Source organism: Gorilla gorilla, chromosome 20, assembly GCF_029281585.2.
Source record: "Gorilla gorilla gorilla isolate KB3781 chromosome 20, NHGRI_mGorGor1-v2.1_pri, whole genome shotgun sequence".
NCBI lineage: Eukaryota > Metazoa > Chordata > Mammalia > Primates > Hominidae > Gorilla > Gorilla gorilla.
Window position 1 is genome coordinate 54,156,969 of NC_073244.2, and position 19,642 is coordinate 54,176,610.

A 19,642-nucleotide genomic window follows, 5' to 3' on the forward strand; every position below is an offset into this window, starting at 1 on the left:
TAATACAGGCAGCTTTTCCTGCAGTCTCTTTCCATCCATGTGCTGCCTGCTGTGATGCCTGGGAATGGCAGGGGGGTGGGGGGGCACTGAGTCACTGTCCAGGGTTCTGATGTCCATGAACTGTTGAAGAGCTAATGAGTTGTCATCTCCCAGTTACTTCTGCTTTCTTTTATTCTTAACAACTGAGCATGTCACCAAGGAAAAGATAGAGAGGTACTAGGGGCATGGAGAGCCCTCTGTCTCTCTCTCTCAGGACGTGGAGGGTGCTGGGGACATCACTACAGTCAGGATGACCTCATCCAGGTACCCATGTATAGTTTGTAGTGAATGATGATGAGAAAATGGCCTTGAGAGGAGTGATGGGCAGAACAACAACCTCTCAAAGATGTGCTCATCCTCATCCCCATATCTGTGAATAAGTCTCATGGTAAAAGACACTTTACAGATTAAAGGAAAGATCATGAGATGGGGAGTGATAAGGCTTGGCTGTGTCCCCACCCAAATCTCATCTTGAATTCCTATGTATTGTGGGAGGGGCCTGGTGGGAGGTAATTGAATCATGGGGGCAAGTCTTTCCCATGCTGTTTTTTTTTTTTTTTTTTTTTGAGACGGAGTCTGGCTCTGTCGCCCAGGCTGGAGTGCAGTGGCGCAATCTCAGCTCACTGCAAACTCCGCCTCCCGGATTCACGCCATTCTCCTGCCTCAGCCTCCCGAGTAGCTGGGACTACAGGTGCCCGCCACCACACCCGGCTAATTTTTTGTACTTTTAGTAGAGATGGGGTTTCACTATGTTAGCCAGGATGGTCTCGATCTCCTGACCTCGTGATCCGCCCGCCTCGGCCTCCCAAAGTGCTGGGATTACAGGCGTGAGCCACCACGCCCGGCCCCATGCTGTTCTTGTGATGGTGAGTGGGTCTCAGAAGATCTGATAGGTTTATAAGGGGGAGTTTCCCTGTACAAACTCTCTTTTTGCCTGCTGCCATCCATGTAAGACATGACTTGCTCCTCCTTCCCTTCTGCCATGATTTTGAGGCCTCCCCAGCCATGTGGAACTGTAAGTCCATTAAACCTCTTTCTTTTGTAAATTGCCCAGTCTCAGGTATGTCTTTATCAGCAGCATGAAAACAGACTAATACAGTAAATTGGTACCAGTAGAGTGGGGTGCTGCTGAAAAGATACCCCAAAATGTGGAAGCAACTTTGGAATTGGGTAACAGGCAGGGGTTGGAACAGTTTGGAGGGGTCAGAAAAAGACAGGAAAATATGGGAAAGTTTGGAACCTCTTAGAGACTTGTTGAATAGCTTTGCCCAAAATGCCGATAGCAATATGGACAATAAAGTCCAGACTGAGGTGGTCTCAGATGGAAGTGAGGAACTTGTTAGGAACTGGAGCAAAGGTGACTCTTGTTTTGTTTTAGCAAAGAGACTGGTGGCATTTTGCTCCAGCCCTAGAGATTTGTGGAACTTTGAGCTTGAAAGAGATGATTTAGGGTATCTGGGGGAAGAAATTTCTTTTTCTTTTTCTTTTTTTTTTTTGAGACAGAGTTTCACTCTTGTTGCCTAGGCTGGTGTGCAATGGTACGATCTTGGCTCACTGCAACCTCCGCCTCCTGGGTTCAAGTGATTCTCCTGCCTCAGCCTCCCGAGTAGCTGGGATTACAGGCATGCACCACCACACCTGGCTAATTTTGTATTTTTAGTAGAGATGGGGTTTCTCCATGTTGGTCAGGCTGGTCTTGAACTCCTAACCTCAGGTGATCTGGCCACCTCGGCCACCCAAAGTGTTGGGATTACAGGCATGAGCCACCACACCCAGCCTTCTGGTGGAAGAAATTTCTAAGCAGTGAAGCATTCAAGAAATGACTTGGGTGCTGTTAAAGGCATTCAGTTTTATAAGGGAAGTGGAGCATAAACATTTGGAAAATTTGCAGCCTGACAATGCAATAGAAAAGAAAATCCCATTTTCTGAGGAGAAATTCAAGCTGGCTGAAGAAATTTGCATAAGTAATGAGGAGCCGAATGTTAATCCCCAAGACAATGGGGAAAATATCTTCAGGGCACGTCAGAGTTCTTCACAGCAGCCCCTCCCATCACAGGCCCAGAGGCTTAGGAGGAAAAAGTTTCATGGGTTGGGCCCAAGGTCTCTGTGTTGTGTGCAGTGTAGAGACTTGGTGCCCTGCATCCCATCTGCTCTAGCTGTGGCTGAAAGGGGCCAACATAGAGCTTGGGCCATGACTTCAGAGGGCGCACGCCCCAAGCCTTGGCAGCTTGCATGTGGTGTTGAGCCTATGGGTGCACAGAAGTCAAGAACTGGGGTTTCAGAACCTCCGCCTAGATTTCAGAAGAGGTATGGAAACGCCTGGATGCTCAGACAGGAGTTTGCTGCAGGGGCAGGGCCCTCATGGAGAACCTCTTCTAGGGCAGTGCAGAAGAGAAATATGGGGTTGGAGCCCCCACACAGAGTCCCTACTGGGGCACCACCTAGTGGCGCTGTGAGAAGAGGGCCACCGTCCTCCAGATCCCAGAATGGTATATCCACTGACAGCTTGTACCATGTGCCTGGAAAAGCTGCAGACACTCAATGCCAGCCCATGAAAGTAGCCAGGAGGGAGGCTGTATCTTGCAAAGCCACAGGGGCGGAGCTGCCCAAGACCGTAGGAACCCCCCTCTTGCATCAGCATGACCTGGATGTGAGACATGGAGTCAAAGGAGATCATTTTGGAGCTTTAAGATTTGACTGCCCCACTGGATTTCAGACTAGCATGGAGCCTATGGCCCATTCGTTTTGGCCAATTTCTCCCATTTGGAATGGCTGTATTTACCTAATGTGTGTGCCACCCTTGTATCTAGGAAGTAACTAACTTGCTTTTGATTTTGCAGGTTCATAGGCAGAAGGGACTTGCCTTGTCTCGGATGAGACTTTGGGCTGTGGACTTTTGAGTTAATGCTGAAATGAGTTAAGACTTTGGGGGACTGTTTGGAAGGCATGATTGGTTTTGAAATGTGAGGACATGAGATTTGGGAGGGGCCAGGGTGGAATAATATGGTTTGGCTCTGTCCCCACCCAAATCTCATTTTGAATTACCACATGTTGTGGGAGGAGCCTGGTGGGAGGTAATTGAATCATGGGGGCAGGTCTTTCCCATGCTGTTCTTGTGATGGTGAGTGGGTCTTATGAGATCTGATGGTTTTATAAGGGGGAGTTTCCCTGAACAAGCTCTCTCTTTTTGCCTGCTGCCATCCATGTAAGACATGACTTGGTCCTCCACCTTCTGCCATGATTGTGAGGCCTCCCCAGCCATGTGGAACTGTAAGTCCATTAAACCTATTTCTTTTGTAAATTGCCCAGTCTCAGGTGTGTCTTTATCAGCAGCATGAAAATGGACTAATACAGGGAGATTATTGTGGTTTATCCAAGATGTGTCCAAAATAACCACAAGGCCCCTTTCTTATAAGTAAGAGAGGGAGGCAGGTGTGGGTGGAGATGTGGAGACAGAAGCAGAGGACAGAGTGGTTTCAAGATGCTGCACTGCTGTCTCTGAAGATGGAGAAAGGACACAACCAAAGATGTAGGCACCTTCTAGGAGGTGGAAAAGGAGAAGAAACGGACTCTGACCTGGAGCTTCCAGAAAGCACACAGCCATGAGGGCACCTTGGTTCATGTTTTTATGTCACTCAGCTTGTGGTAATTTGTCATAGCATCAACAAGAAACTAAAAAGGTGTCACCTTTCCTCATCTGACGGTGTGTGCAGGTGGGATAAGGGGTCATTTAGAGTTAAATCCTGATGCAAATCCTGATGTAAATCAACCCATTACCAGTTGTTTTCTTACCTCTCATCTCATGACGAACAGCCTGTGGCAGTGGCAGAACACCCATGGGAACCATGGTTCTGTGCTTTAGTGCAGGGACTGGCTTGTTTGTTGGAAGGTGCTGCCTGGTCCAAGTGAACCTACATGAGATCGTCACCCTTCCAGGGGCCCTCAGGGAAGGTCTGAGAACCACTGGCCCAGGTGTGTGGAGGAGCTGCAGGTGAGGCAGGGCTGGAGGGGCCAGGCAGAGGAGCAGACAGGTTGTCCTGTCACCATGGGAGCCTGCATGAGCTTTAGGTTGGGGAGCCCTGCTCCTCTGACCTGGATGCTCCTGTGTGGAAAAGAGGCTTGCTCAATGAGATCCACGCCAGGGGGTAAATTGGGAACTGATGGGAAATGAGGGGCTAGAGTCCTGGGTAATGCCTTGGAGGACCTTGCTCGAGGACTGAATTTTTGGTCTGTCCCCACCTTGATTACTCTGACAGCCCCTCTCTGTGTCCCACCAGGGGTAAAAATGTCCTGAGCAGTGGCCACTGGGACAGAGGAGAACCTGGTGGCCAGGGCTAAGCATCCAGGATCCTGGATTTGGGGACAGGCAAACTCACTTGTGGAGGACAGTTATAGACAGGGCCGCCAGGGCCTGGGTGAAGAGGGCAGGAGGGCTCAGGACGCTGGAGGCTGTGTGGGGGTCACACCCACGATCTATACCACCCATGTATGCTCGTGCATTGCTCACCTTTGTGTGGACATCAGATGGCCCCATCTTCCACGCTCCTGAGACCCCACATGCATTCACAGAGGAACCCAGGCTGGGGCGGTGCATGGCCTTGGTCCCTGGGGTAGTGGAAAGACAGCTGAGTGCTTGGCTGGCTGGGCAGGGCTCCTGTGAATCCCGCCCTTTCCTGTGTAGGGTCCACCCCAGCCTGACTCCCAACCCCCTACTCCTGTCTCCCAGGAAAGAGAGACTGGGGTTGAGAAAAGGTGGAGATATTTTCCCTGTGTGAGCTGGGAGAGAATGGACGTGGAGTTTCAGGTGAGTTTCTGCTAAGTTCCCACGAGCAGAAAAAGAGCCAATGAGAGGAAGGTTCCCCTTTATTCAGATCCTTTCCAGGTGACCCTGGGTGGGCCATAGGCCCATTCACTTTCCCTGCAAGCCCCCACTTCCTGTGGTGATCGGAAGCCTTTGTCCTGACCCACCCAGAGCCCAGGGCAGTCTGTTGAGGTCTCCATATATTCAGCAGGGACCCCCATCCCTCCCTGTCCCCAGGCCAGTGTCTCCTCAGGACTCAGAGCTGGTTCTCTGGCTCAGGCTCCATGTCCTTCCCCATCCCCAGGGCTGGGAGCTTTGGGGACGCTCCAACAACCCACAGGAGCAGCTCCCAGAGGAACCTAAGAAACCACATCTGCTTTGTGGTTGACCCAGCAGTAAATGTTTGTGTCATGGTTTAGCAATTCCTGCAAAAAAAAAAAAAAAGAGAAGAGGCCTTGACCCCTGTGGCTTTCTGAGAACAGAGTCTGGTGTCTCCCAGGCTCTGGGCCCATCCAGGGCTGCTCTGATGCTGAACCTGGCTGTGCTCAGGGGGTTCCTGTTCCCAGGCCCCTTCCTCATCTGCTCACCACCCCCTGTTGCGTTTGCAGTTTCCTGAATCTTAGAGCTCAGCCAGGTGTGGGTGGGGGCAGATCCTGGGTCCCCCTGGAGCCTGTGGGACCAGAACACCTGTGGCCCACGCTCACCTCATAGATGGGAGCGGCTGTCCTGGGGTCGGGTAGCGGGGCCTGGGCAGGAGAGAGAGGGGATGTCAGGGGACAGAGAGGGAGAGACATGGAAGGTTCCTGTCTCTGATCGGCCAGGACTTACTTCCCTGGGTCTACTTATGGTCATTTCCCCTCAGGAGTGACCAGCTCTGCCCTTGAGCTCAGCCTCCCAGTGTGGACACAGCACCCCGACCCCTGTCCTGGCTGGGCCCACCCTGCAACCTTGTTAATGTGGACCCCTGACTGATTCTTCCAGTGTCCACTCTGCACCTGCTGCACTCCAGGGGTCTCAGGTGACGGAGGGCCCCGGGGTGGGGTCAGCACAGGGCATGGGTGGTCCTGGCCATGTAGGGAGGCCTGGATCTTGGCCGGAGGCACTCACTTTGACCTGACTGTTCTGGGGAAAGGTGGGTTTGTGCTATGCTGTGGGGTTGATGGTCCCCCTGCCCTGAACCTGTACTGCTGGGACCCCAGTAGAAAGGGGCTGGGGAGCGGATGGGCTTACAGGGTAGGTGGAGTTGTTTGAGGGACCATGGCCTGGGGGACAGAGACAGGAGTCAGCAGCCGGGTGGGAGGAGAGCCTGGGCCTCTCACGGAGGAGGGCATTGGGGTCCTGAACTCCCAGAGAGTCAGGGAGACAGGGCATCTTACCAGGAGAGACCCCTCCAGCCATTTTAGGGGCCAAGTGAGCAAGTGAGTTTGCAGAGGTGACCCATGACCAAGAGCCCACAGGTCAGGGCTGACCTGGCCAGTTGGGGTCCCCTGCAATGATGTTTTATGAGACTCCTCCTTGAAGCCCCATGGAAAGGATCAGAGGACCTCAGAGGGTGACTGGCAGGAGTGGACACTGTGGGCCAGGCCTAGGGGTTCCCAGCCACACCCAGGCTGAAGGGACACCGGGGAGCTGCTCTCTAAAGTCATGCTGGCCACTGGCCCTAGGAGAGGTCAGGCTTATTTGTGAGGAGTACAAGATTAAAAACCAAACTTTGGAGTTAGAACAGGGGATGAAGAGGGGACCCTATTTCCAAAGAGGGGCATGGAGATCTCCTTTCTCCATTGGTTCTGTAGCAGGAGGTGAGCCAGGTGAGGGGATCGAAGACTTTACAAAGGCACATCTGTCCTGGCCAGAGGGGAAGGACCCTCAGCCAGATGCTGGGCCAGGAGAACATTGACCCGGGGACACAGGAAAGGAACTGAGGGCCCAGGGAAGGAACCAGATCATGGGGGTTTGCCTGAGAGGAAGGGTTAACGCCCCAGAGGGAAAGCAGGGCCAGGCACATGTACAGGACACTGAGAGGACCACAGAAAACAGGTGTCTTGGATTCTCCCAGAACTCAGTGTCCCTGCTGTGGCCAGACCCTGCACTCAGGGCCAGTGATGCTGAAATGGGACAACAGCCTTGTCTTCTCTCTCTACCCCTTGGCAAGAGACATAAAGGACATTCCAGGACATGCCATCCTGGGGCCCAGTTTCTCTTGTCTCACAGCTCAGGGGCTGCGGGAACTGCATTAGCCATGGGGGCACTGACCCTACCCAGCCTGTCCAAGCTGTTACACCCTTCACCGTGTGACCATGCCCAGGACTCCCTCTCGGATGCCGAGCCTGCAAATCCCCCCTCGCTTGGTGGGTGGATTCAATAAACAGCAGGAGGTACCGGGGTTACTGAGCACTCCCTCCCCCGCTCCCTTCCTCCAGGCAGCTATGGCTTTGCTGTGTGAGGGAACTAGGACCACACTCAGGGGTGAGACCTTAACCGGGACGAATTCACAGAGGAGGAAGCTGTTGAAGCAGCCCAGGATCAGCAGCTGGTGAGGGAGGAGCTGTGGAATGAGAGGGAAGGATCACTTGGGGAGGGCTCAGAGAGCCTGGCCCTGAATACTGGGGGGAGTCTCCTTCCTCCTGGCGTGGGGTCAGCCTGGGGGGTGGGATGGAGGCCAGGGAAAAGCTGTAGTACCTTCCAGTCCTGACGAGGAGCAGGAAACATGCCAGGGTGGCCACCGGTGCCACCCTGACCAGAACCCTGGTCACGATGCCAGCGACGGCCCCCGCAGGAAGGCCTGGGGCATTTTTTTCTGCAGAAAGGGGAAGGCAAAGGGGATGAAGCCCAAGTCTGTTCCAGGCGGAACCATGAGGGGCCTTGCAGGGCAGGGGCTTGTTCAGGGAGGAAGGAAATGCCACGGAGTTTGAGTGTGGTCTGTTTTGCTGTCCTCATAGCTGACTCCCTTGCTCTCCATGGCTGCACCATTTTCTGTGTCTCAGGCTTGAAACACTGGGATGCACTGACTCCTACGTTCTCCCCCAGGAGCCTGCACCTCGCCCTGCTCCTGTGCCTTTAAATCCCTTCTTCCTCTCACTTCATGCCTCTTCCCGCTTTTTTCTTTAATTTTCTTTTTTTTTTGAAACGGAGTCTCGCTCTATCGCCAGACTGGAGTGCAGTTGTGTGATCTCGGCTCACTGCAACTTCCACCTCCCAGGTTAAAGCGATTCTTCTGCCTCAGCCTCCTGAGTAACTGGGATTTCAGGCGTGCACCACCACCCCCAGCTAATTTTTTGTATTTTAAGCAGAGACAGGGTTTCACCATGTTGGCCAGGATGGTCTCGATCTCTTGACCTCTTGATCCACCCACCTCGGCCTCCTAAAGTGCTAAGATTACAGGTGTGAGCCACCGCACCTGGCCTTTTCTTCTTTTGTTTTTTTAGACGGAGTCTCGTCCAGGCTGGAGTAGAGTGGCACGATCTCAGCTCACTGCAACCTCCATCTCCCGAGGTCAGACGGTTCTCCTGTCTCAGCCTCCCTCGTAACTGGGATTACAGGAATGTGCCATCATGCCAGGCTAATTTTTGTATTTTTAGTAGAGACGGAGTTTCACCATGTTGGCCAGGCTGGTCTCAAACTCCTGACCTCAGGCGATCCATCTGCCTCAGCCTCCCAAAGTGCTGGGATTACAGGCGTGAGCCACAGTACCCAGTCTTCCCTCTGTTTCTTCTTTTCCATTCCATGATTGTCATACAGAGCTAGCCCTCGCTGTCAAGTCAATGCTGATGAGCGGGGATGATGCTCTTTGACTGTTTTCAGGGGTCTTCCATGTGCCAGGCACAGTGGGCACCAACCTACCTACAGCTCATCTCATCCTCCTATCACTTTGAGGGAGGGGGGCATCACCGCCATCTGCAGAGTTAGAATCTGAGACTTACAGTGCCTCAGTAAGTCAAGGAAGGTCACAGAACTCGTACATGATAAAACCAAATTTTAACCAAGGTCTCCTTGACTTAGCTAATAACAAAGCTCATAAAAATAATAATACTAGTTGATAGCACTGATTGAGCCCTGGCTCTGTGCACTACCCTGTTAAGGGCTTTAATTACATTACTCTTCAAATAAACATCCTCACAACCATCCTGAGATCCAAATGTTTGTTAAAATTCTACAGATGAGGAAACTGAGGCCTAGGAGGTTGAGTGTCTTGCTCAAGGTCAAACACCTGGTATATTCCCGGCACTGACTGTCAGGCCTCTGAGCCCACTGCTAAGCCATCATAACCTGTGACCTGCATGTATACATCCAGATGGCCTGGAGCAACTGAAGAACCACAAAAGAAGTGAAACAGCCAATTCCTGCCTTAACTGATGACAGTCTACCATTGTGATTTGTTTCTGCCGCACCCTAACTAATCAATTGACCTTGTGACATTCCCCCCCGGACAATGAATCTCATGATCTCTCCACCGTGCACCTTGTGATCCGCCCCCTGCCCACAAGAGATAACTACCTTTAACTGTAATTTTCCGCTACCTACCCAAATCCTGTAAAACTGCCCCACCCCCATCTCCCTTTGCTGACTTTTTCAGATTCAGCCCACTTGCACCCAAGTGAATAAACAGCCTCGTTGCTCACACAAAGCCTGTTTGGTGGTCTCTTCACACAGATGTGCGTAACACTGACCCTGATAGTTGACACAAGGGATTTAGTTCCAGGTAAAAACTGGTGAATTCTCCTTTTGTTCCTCACTCCTCAGATCAGAATCTCCCCCTCTGCACTGTGGATGCCCAAGATGAAGGGAGATGAACCCATGACTGGTCTCAGGTCTGCAGATGCCTAATAACAAGCAGCCTCACACAACCCCAGTGGAGGAGAGGAGGGGGCTGTGGCTGCAGACAGACCTCGCATGACTAATCTGCCACCTATGGACTGTGTTGTTATAGGAGTTATTAGGAAGTTATTTTAGGGAGATAGAGAGGAAAGGGGGTCCTTGGGAAGTTTTTCTTTTTCTTTTTTTGAGACGGAGTCTTGCTCTGTTGCCCAGGCTGGAGTGCAGTGGCGTGGTCTCGGCTCACTGCAACCTCCGCCTCCCAGGTTCAAGCGATTCTTCTGCCTCAGCCTCCCCAGTAGCTGGGATTACAGGCACGCACCACCATGCCCGGCTAATTTTTGTGTGTTTAGTAGAGACGGAGTTTCACCATGTTGCCCAGGCTGGCCTCCAACTCCTGACCTCAGGTGATCCACCCACCTCAGCCTCCCAAAGTGCTGGGATTACAGGCATGAGCCACTGCTTGGCCAGTTTTTGTTTCTTTTAAAGCAGTTCCAGAAATGTTGCTTGTCTAGCAGAAAAGCCCCAGCTCTTAGAGCCTGGCTGGCAAGCTTTGATATACAAATGAAGGCCATTAGAAACTGGGTCCACCCAAACATGGGGATTCCTGCCCTCTTCTTGCCCTTGCTTCCATATGTGCCTGGCAACATGGTTGCCCTCACATATCCCCACGTGTGTAGAACCATCAAGGCTCCCTGCATTTGCATATTAAAAGGCCAGGGTGGAGGGCCAGTTTCTTCTTGGGCTACGTGAATGACATGGCTGGTCAAACCAATCCCCTGAGCCCTATGCAAATCAGACACCACGTCCTCTGGCCTCCTCATATAACTGGCTGTTTTCTGCTGCACTTAGGGTTTCCTCTCTTTGCTTGGAACCCCCCTCCGTCTGTCCCTGTATGGGGGAGCTTTTTCCTTCTTTTTTGCTTATTAAACTCTTTGCTCCACATGTGTCTGTGTTGTTTTATCTAAATTGGCACAAGACCGAGGATCCTGGTATTGCTCCAGTCATCAGAGCCATATCAGTGTGACCCTAGTCAGTGACTGTCTCCCTGTGCCTCAGTTTCCTTTCAATAAATAAGATAAATGCTATTTGGCTACAAGGTTGTTTATGAATTAACCTCAAAATGTTTACAATTACTTGATCTCAGCTCTGCACAGAGCAGCTGCCCAGATGAACAGCATGTATGTATTTGAAATGCTTGTTCCCCAGTGCTGTAAAGAAATAGCACTTGAACATAAATTTAATTTTCTCAGCAAGGCCATTTTTATATTTTCTGCAGGAAGGGTATACTCACCAGCAATTCTGTGACGAGAGTACACCGAACAAAGGAGACAGGGTCATTTATAATCTGACGTGTCTACCTTACTGCTGTGTCCGGTTTCCACTGGCTGGAACAGGACCTCACATTTCGTATTTGTCCTGATTGGCTAGCAACTTAGAACTTTTTAAAAGAGGCAAAGGCAGAGGAGAACAAAGGAAGGAGGAAGTAACTTGTGGAATGCTGAGAAAGGTAAAAACCATCTTCAAATAAAGAAGAGGAACAGGCTATGACCTAATGCTTGCTTGGACCAGTATAAGCATGCCAGGGCAAATATTTAGGCTAAATTGTGGGAGCTAAGAACATAAAATACATTGTTTTTTTTTTATTACAGCTAGCAGATATTTAAGAATGTTAGCACACATCTTTGAGTACATTTTGTTTCTAAGAGAAGTTGCTATTTATTCCTAATTAGACAGGGAGGAAAGTCTTTGAAGAGGAACCTCTACTTTACTTTTTACATATGCTTATTTGCCTGTAAGAGAAAGGGCCCTGGGCCTGATTTCAGGTGGAGAAGGAGCTGCTGGGAGCATCCTCTCTTTGTTCCTCCCCCTAGGGACCCTGAACTTCCAATGGAGTCACCTAAGTCCCCCAGGGCAATGGGCTCATGCCCTAGTAATCTTGTCCATCTGTGCTCTACATGCTGAGTCTCAGGTGAATGTTGAGGCTCTGTCTTTGCCCAGATGAGGGCCTGGGGGCTGAGCCCTGGCTAGTGACCAGCTCCAGGAGCCACTGCCCTTGGACAGCTGGTAAATTGTGGCTCCCGGTCAGCCCAGGAGGCAACAATCCAGCTCTGGCATAGGCTCCTCAGGGCTCCACAGGATTCCATAGACCCCTCAGGCCAGACCCTGACTTAATTCTCCAGGGTCTTCTCAAGGTCATGTCCATAGGGAGGGCACGGGGTGCTTGGCTGAGACTGACCTCCCCCTGCTGAGTCCCCCCCATCAGACTGTCCTTCCTCAGCAGTGAATGCCTGCAGGGTCTGGATACGGGAAAGGAATTCTGATCTGTTGAAGTTTGTCTACCCTGTATGTGTCCTGCAGTAAATGTTCAAACCCCAACATGGGACGTAATACAGAAGGGGACACAGGCACAGCCCAGGCCTGACAATCCCATGTATGTTAAGTAGAACTGACCCCCAACAGTCAGAGGCTGTGGGAGAATCACTCAGTATACATGGAACTGGCCAGATACTTCTTTTTTCTCAGGGTTTATCTTTATGGCGTGTAGGGTGTAGAATCCTGTGTCCTGGGTGACATTCTGAATTAGCAGGGATGCATTGGGGTATATTGTCCCTTGAATGCTGTGGGCAGGCCCTGGGGGTAGTTATTAGAGTTCCTATTACATATCCTGTAATATGGTGGTTGGCCTCCACCCTTTCCCCTTTGTACCAGTTATAGCCAATAAGATCATGGGGCAGATTGTGAGTGAGTAGAAGAACCTCCTTCCCCTTTGCGGCATTGGACAGCATGGCTTCAACAGTGATCATGGCAGTAGTGGGTGGGTTCCAGAAAGTTAAAACTGAGGCTAAGGTGGGGGAGAGAACATCAGCCAATATTGGGACCTATGTATTTGGATGGAAAGATGGGGCCCTGGGTTCTGAGGAGGCCTCTTCACCCCCTAGCCCTGGAGAGAGAGAGAGAGAGAGAGAGAGAGAGAGAGAGAACGTGCACGTGCATGCGTGGGTCCTGCTGAGTCAAGGTCAGCAGCATAACCCCCATTCCCTCAGCACCTCTGACCTTGGCACTTCCCAGTTTGGAATCCTCTTCTCCAGGAGTCTGCACAAGCCCCCACCCCTTATTGCCCTCAGATCCTGCTCACATCAGGACATCCTTGGGAGACCCTTCCCCTGACACCTCCTCTAGAGACCCTTGCTCTTCTCTTTCTGACCTTTCCCAGCTCTGTTCCCTCCAGGGCTCTTGTCAGCACCTGACCTCACATTCTAGATCTCTTTGGGTGTCTGTCTTCCTCCCATGAGAGTGTGAGCTCCGTGAGGGTGGGGACTTGTGTGATCTTGGTTGCACCACAGTGTCTGGGACAGGCTGCAGACTCCTGTGGATGAGTTCATGAGTGTTCCCAGGGTCCTCCATGGCCTGAGGTTTGTGGGTAAGGACAGTGTTTATTGGCCCTGGTTCTGTTTTTTTCTGGAGTGTTACTCTGACATAACATTTTATTGTCATCAGTTTTCAGAATTTATTGATCAGTGATGATTCACTTGCAGTATATTAACAGTGGAGATTGTTTCTCCATTAACAGCTTCAGATCATTGAGATTTTCCTGGTGTGACCCGTGTCCCTCTCTGGTGTCCTCTCCTCTGAGGCTCCAACAGAAGCCCTCTGTCCCCCCTCAGAGTCCCATCCTTCCCAGGAGATCCCAGTCAGTCTCTGTGCTCCCTCCTCCCACCCACTCCCAAGGAGTCCTCCCCTCACCTGTGAGAAGGAAACCCTGCCAGGGGATGCGCCCTCTGCAGGGAGGGCTGAGGGAAGAGCTTGAGCTCCAGGAACGCTCTTGTCAGGGCTGCTGTGACTGTCGGCTCTGCTGTCCTTCCTCCCTGTGTGCTGAGCCTCCTCCCAGGGCAGGAGCACTTCCCAGGGTCATGGGTGGGGGTGGGCTCTGCCCAGGAAGCCTCTCTGCCCCCTCCCCTCTCAGTCCTGCCTTCTTGTCCATTCTTCTTTTTTCCTTTCTGTCTTCATTTAAATTCCCCAGACTATGCTTTGAGAAGCAAGGTTTATTTGGACCCCTGTCCCTTAACAGGACAAATCACCCTCCCCAGCACTGATCTCTGCTGTGTCTTGGCCTTGGGTCTGTCAACACCACACAGAGAGTCCCTGGGGTCCCCGAACCTGGTTTGTTGTCTCTATGACAAAGAAATCCCTCGGTGTATTATTCAGGGTCTTCTTAGTGTTCTTAAATGTCTGGGAAGATTGGATTTTCTCCCAGCAAGGAGGTCACAAAGATGTCGGGGGTCCTAGGAATGGACACATCTGGGGCTAAAGCCCGGGTCTAAGAGTCTTACTTGTTCTTTCTGCAGTGCTATGTGGCCCTAATTTCCTGGGAGTAACTGAGAATGAAGCTGCACGTTGCTGTAGTATTATGTCATCCAGACCTCAGACATTTCTAGATCGCCTTTATGATTTTCTCTACAGCTTGTACCACATTTATTATTTACTTCATACTATTTTTCTTTTTTTGAGATGGGATTTTGCTCTTGTTGCCCAGGCTGGAGTGCAATGGTGCGATCTGAGCTCAATGTCCAACCTCTGCCTCCCAGGTTCAAGCGATTCTCCTGCCTCAGCCTCCCGAGTAGCTGGGATTACAGGCATGCGACACCATACCCAGCTAATTTTTTGTATTTTTAGTAGAGACGGGGTTTCACTATGTTGGCCAGGCTGGTCTTGAACTCCTGACTTCAAGTGATCTGCCCACCTTGGCCTCCCAGAGTGCTGGGATTACAGGCATGAGCCACCGTGGCCAGCCCATACTATTTTTTTCTAAATAAATTTAGTTTACAAAACATCTTTGTTTATCAGGGCACGGTGGCTCACACCTGTGATCCCAGCTACTCGAGTGGCTGAGGTGGAAGGATTGCTTGAGGCCAGGAGTTGGAGACAAAACATCCTTGTCTTATGCAGTATTGTCCATGAAATTACAGATTTGATGTGTGCTTAAATGTTTTTCTAACATGCATTAAAATAAACACATGAGTATTAAAATTAAAAAGCAGCTTATTTAACTTTCACCTAAAATCAGTTTTGGGAAACGCTGATACAGTGGCATAAGCATGCACTTTATATCCAGATAGACCTGGGGTCAATTACTGGCTCCATCACTTAACTATGTCAACTTGGACGCGTCACTTGGCTTCTGTGATCCTTGATTCCCTGATTTGTAAAAGGAGGATGGTAAAATCCACCTTGCAGAGTTGTTGGGAATAAGTGAGCTGCTGTGGGAGCCCCGTGCCCAGGCGGGTGTTGAGTACATGGTGGTTATCATTGTGGTTATTGCTGTGAAATTCTGGTTATTTTCCAGAGAGAGTGTCTATGCTGGAATATTGGGTTTGTGGCTTTCTGCTAATGTACATGTGTGATAAGTTACTTTTTCGCTTGTTAGGACTTGTGGTGAATCTGTCATTATTTTCATGTCACAGTTTTACTATCTATTTGCTCTGCGATTTTGGTCAAGTTGTGTAACTTTTCTGTGCCTCATTTACCTGATTTGTAAAATGTGGGTAACAGTAAACTAGTGTGAGTGTGTATTTCCCAGATCTGACCACTAGAGGGCACAGAAGCACCAGCACCTTCTAACCGTGGGCCTATCAGTGCCGATGGCCTGCAAACATCGTTCTCCCATGAAAGGAACCAGGGCTCCCTGGAGAAATAGCTGATTCCAGGGCTGGGTCAGGAAAGCATAGAGGAACCTGGAGCTTCTTGTGGGGCCAGAAAGTAAGGAACTACACGAAAAATGGTGGGGATGTGTCAAAAGGTCACAGATTTCCAAGGAACTCTCAATGGTCAATTTTGGGACAATATGAACAACATAATAAATAATGATAGTAATGGATTCCAGTTCATAAATACCCATGAATCCATGTTGATATAAATAAATAATTGAATAAATTAAATAAATGAGGGAGCAGAAATAGTTTTTTCCCGTAGCAGAATTCCAGTTAATAAATGTAGAAGGAGTGGTGGAAATGGAAAATCACTATTTGGCTCACAACACAGGAATTGTTATTTGTAGGCAAGGATCATCATGGAATATGAAGAGGCCTGGAATGAGGCAGGAGTGAGAACAGGTGGCGTGATTTTGTTTCCCTGAGAGGAGGGAAGAGGCAAGCCATGAGTCAAAGCCCTTTGATTTTTGTTTGACAATTCTTCTCTCTGTGTTTTCAAATTATCCCAGCCTGTTGTGTTGTCACAGAGTTGGTTGTGGGCTTTGCTACTGCAGGGGTTATAAAGCACCTGCAGGGTCCAGGGACTGTGCTAGGCAGTGGAGCCTGTGTGTGAATTGAAGGGTCAGGCAGGGCCTCAGCGTGGTCTGATGCAAACCACTGATGTGACTTCTTTCTTGAAAATGCTAAAAATAATCTCTGCCTTCAGGAGCCTCAAGTCTAATGAGGGAGATGACATCCACTTTATAAAGCCTAGAGATATGAGTGCAGTAATCTCTCAAAGTGGCAGAAGTGCATGGGGGACTCCGAGTTGGGTGGAACTTGAGCTGGCCTCACAGGGCAGGGTAGGATTTGGGTTGGCGGAGGGCAGAGAGAACGGCTGTGTGGAGCAGGGGTGTGTTGTAGGAAAGGCACTCTTTGGAGCTCTTTGTATGGAGATCATTGAGGGTAGGGGCTGTTTGTGTTCATTTTTGTATTCCCTGAATTCATAGAGCCTAGCACTTTGGGAGTATTCTATAATTGACTGTTGAATGGAATGATCATTTTGTAACCTGTTAACTGGGACTGATGTGTTAGAAAATATGTAAAAGTGCAGCCTGTGTATTAGAAAATATGTGAAAGTACAGCCTATGAGCAGAAAGAAAATCTTACTGAAAAACGATCCCATGTACACATGGAGCCTGGTGCGGCCGCTTTACTTACGCTGCTGAGTTCTGCATCAGTCCACACCGAGGCCACCACAGGGGCCGGGAGCTCCTCCTCAGACCTTCCTCTGGGTCCCTCAATCTCTTTACCCCCCTATTCTCCCAGGTCCTGCTCCCTGTCAGTTCACTCCATCTGGTTTCCCCTCCATGCGCTTGGGGTGGGTATCACATCCTGTGTCTCATCACGGGGGGCTTTGGGTCCCTCAGGTCCATTGATTAAAACACCTCTAAAACAAATGGACTTTCCTCTTGTTAACATGACAACTTCTTATAACGCATTTCAAGAACATTATTTGTGTCAAGAGTCTCTCTGATGTACAGAGGCCCTCCCTCCCCCAGGAAGGAGGCCAGGGGAAGTTAGGAGAAAACAGTGGCCTGTCTGGGTTACTTATTTCCCTATTCTGCAGTGTATTTGGTAGACGTTCAAAAATATTTGTTGACTTTGTCCATGATCCACATGGCTCTCATATAGTCATTTATTCACACACATATTCAGTGAGGCTTTGAGCGCCTAGTGTGTGCCTGGTATTTGCTAGATGGTGGATGCTGAGAAGATCAGATGTGCTGCTGTCTCTGAGGAGCTTTCACTATATAGCTGCACCTAGGTGACCGAATCCACCTGCCCCACTTTACAGACATGGAAATTAAAGTGCAGGCAAGTCATAGGACTAGTTCAATGCCACAAGGTCACTAGCCTCAAAGTTATAGGAGTAAATCAAGTTTTCTGACTTGCTGGATTTTCTGTTAGTGTGCAGCCACCTGGCTGCGGCAGGTGCAGACATGGTGAGCTCCGATAGGAGCGAGGATGCTCAGAGTGAAGTGGGAGCCCTGAGCACCCTGGATTAACCAGGAGGACATGCCGGGTCCAGCTATGACTGCACAGAGGACCATCGGGAACATTTGAATTCTCTTTTTCACTTTGAGCTTGAAATGAAGAAAACTGATCCCAGAAAACCAAGAGTGGAAGGTATTTCACAGGGCATTGGTGAGATGGGTCAGAAAATCCTGTGTTGATGTCTGTCATCATGTTTGTCACTGAATAGTAATGGTCTGACTTTGAGTGGGTTCCATCTGTAGCTTGGAGCTCTGTGAGGCAGGGACCAGGTGTGATTCACCTTTGTCTCTCCAGTGACAGTACACAGCAGACTCCGATAAGTATTTTTTTTTTTTTTTGAGACGGAGTCTCGCTCTGATGCCCAGGCTGGAGTGTAGTGGTATGATCTCGGCTCACTGCAAGCTCTGCCTCCAGGGTTCACGCCATTCTCCTGCCTCAGCCTCCTGAGTAGCTGGGATTACAGGTGCCTGCCACCATGCCTGGCTAATTTTTTTTTTAAATGTTTTTAGTAGAGAAGGGGTTTCACCGTGTTAGCCAGGATGGTCTCGATCTCTTGACCTCGTGATCCGCCCGCCTCAGCCTCCCAAAGTGCTGGGATTACAGGCGTGAGCCACCACGCCCGGCCCTCCGATAAATATTTCTTACAAAATAAAACAGAATGAAAAGTAGACATCTGCACAGGTGTGGGATGACTGAGCAGCAGCAGAAGCAGGAAGAGTCAGCGTCCCCAGATCAGCTGATGTGGCATTTGGCTTCTAGATAGGGGTGAGGTGCCCGGACAGGGACGGGGGTCCTGTGGCTCTGCTGCTCTGGGGAACACCCCTAGGATTTGGAGTGTCTGCTGTGGTTGCTGCACTTCACTTGACCATGGGAAAGTGACCAGAGGGTGTGGGGCTTCAGGTGACCCTATATGGGAAATGGCCGAGGGAAGATTGGGTGGGTGGTGCATGGGATGGTTTACCCATATTTGAAGGTCAATTGTATGAAAAGATGTTAAACTTATTTCAGCCTATGGAGAGTAAGATGAGGATTGGTGAGTGTGAATCAGACACATTTTGACTCAAGACGAAAAAGAACTGTTACAGTAAAGGAAGTTTCCTTGGAAAATTACAAGTTTACTGGCAGAATTCAAGCCAGGGCTGGGTGTCTGAAAATACCTCTCAGAATGATTTTTAAGGTAACAAGGGCAGAGCTTGGCTAGGAATGTGGTTTTCCACTGATATCACATATTTAAAAAATGTCCTTTGCAATGGGACATTGCTCAATGATGCAGGCTGAGCTCTCTATGACAGTTACTTTCAGTCATGTGGGCAGCTGTGATTCTCTTATCCAGTCCGTGACTTGGACTTCACCAACTACTTCTGGCAGGCTGCCCCTGCCAGCCCTATGCCCTCTTTTACCCCAGGAGTTAGGTGCATTAACTAATGATGGCCACAAGGCGGCAGTGCTTCTTCTTCTTCTCTTTTTTTTTCTTTTTTCTTTTTCTGAGACGGAGTCTCACTCTGTTGCCCAGGCTGGAGTGCAGCGGTGCGATCTCGGCTCACTGCAACCTCCGCCTCCCGGGTTCAAGCGATTCTCCTGCGTCAGTCTCCCGAGTAGCCACGTAGCTGGGATTACAGGTGCATGCCACCACACCCAGCTAATTTTTTATATTTTTGGTAAAGACAGGGTTTCACCGTGTTAGCCAGGATGATCTTGATCTTCTGACTTTGCGATCCGCCCGCCTCTGCCTCTCAAAGTGCTAGGATTACAGGTGTGAGCCACCGCGCCCGGCCCTCTCTGGTTTTTTCTAAAACCTCTACCTGAATGTGGGCAAGCCTAAGAGGCTTTTAGGATTAAGAAAAGGTCACGAATGAGGTGAAAGGTAAACTTCATTATTATTTTTCTCTTGTGAGGTGACATAGTTGAGTGTGAAATAGTTGCATTTTAGAACTGGAAGACACTGGAGAGAAGTGCTTCACAAATCTTAATGTGTTCATGGATCACCTGAAGATCTTGATTAAATACAGATTCGGATTCTTTTGGTGGGGCCTGAGATTCTCAATTTCTAAGGAGCTTTTGGATGATGTCATTGCTGCTGGTTGGTGGACCACACTTTCAGCAGCAAGGCTTGAGGGTCATTTAGAGATTAATTCTCATTCCATGTGATTTATGGCTGAAGAGAGACCAAACTACAGAGAGAGAATATAACTTGCCTTCCATAGCTATGCCCTCACTGCATGACTTTTTGCATTTAAACCCA

At 49.9% G+C, this 19,642-nt stretch overlaps 1 pseudogene; it reads right to left on the reverse strand.

Annotated features, from left to right (window-relative positions):
• Positions 1–5,545: 5,545 nt before the first annotated feature.
• LOC101149620 (carcinoembryonic antigen-related cell adhesion molecule 3-like) lies at positions 5,546–19,472 on the reverse strand (annotated as a pseudogene).
• Positions 19,473–19,642: the final 170 nt, after the last annotated feature.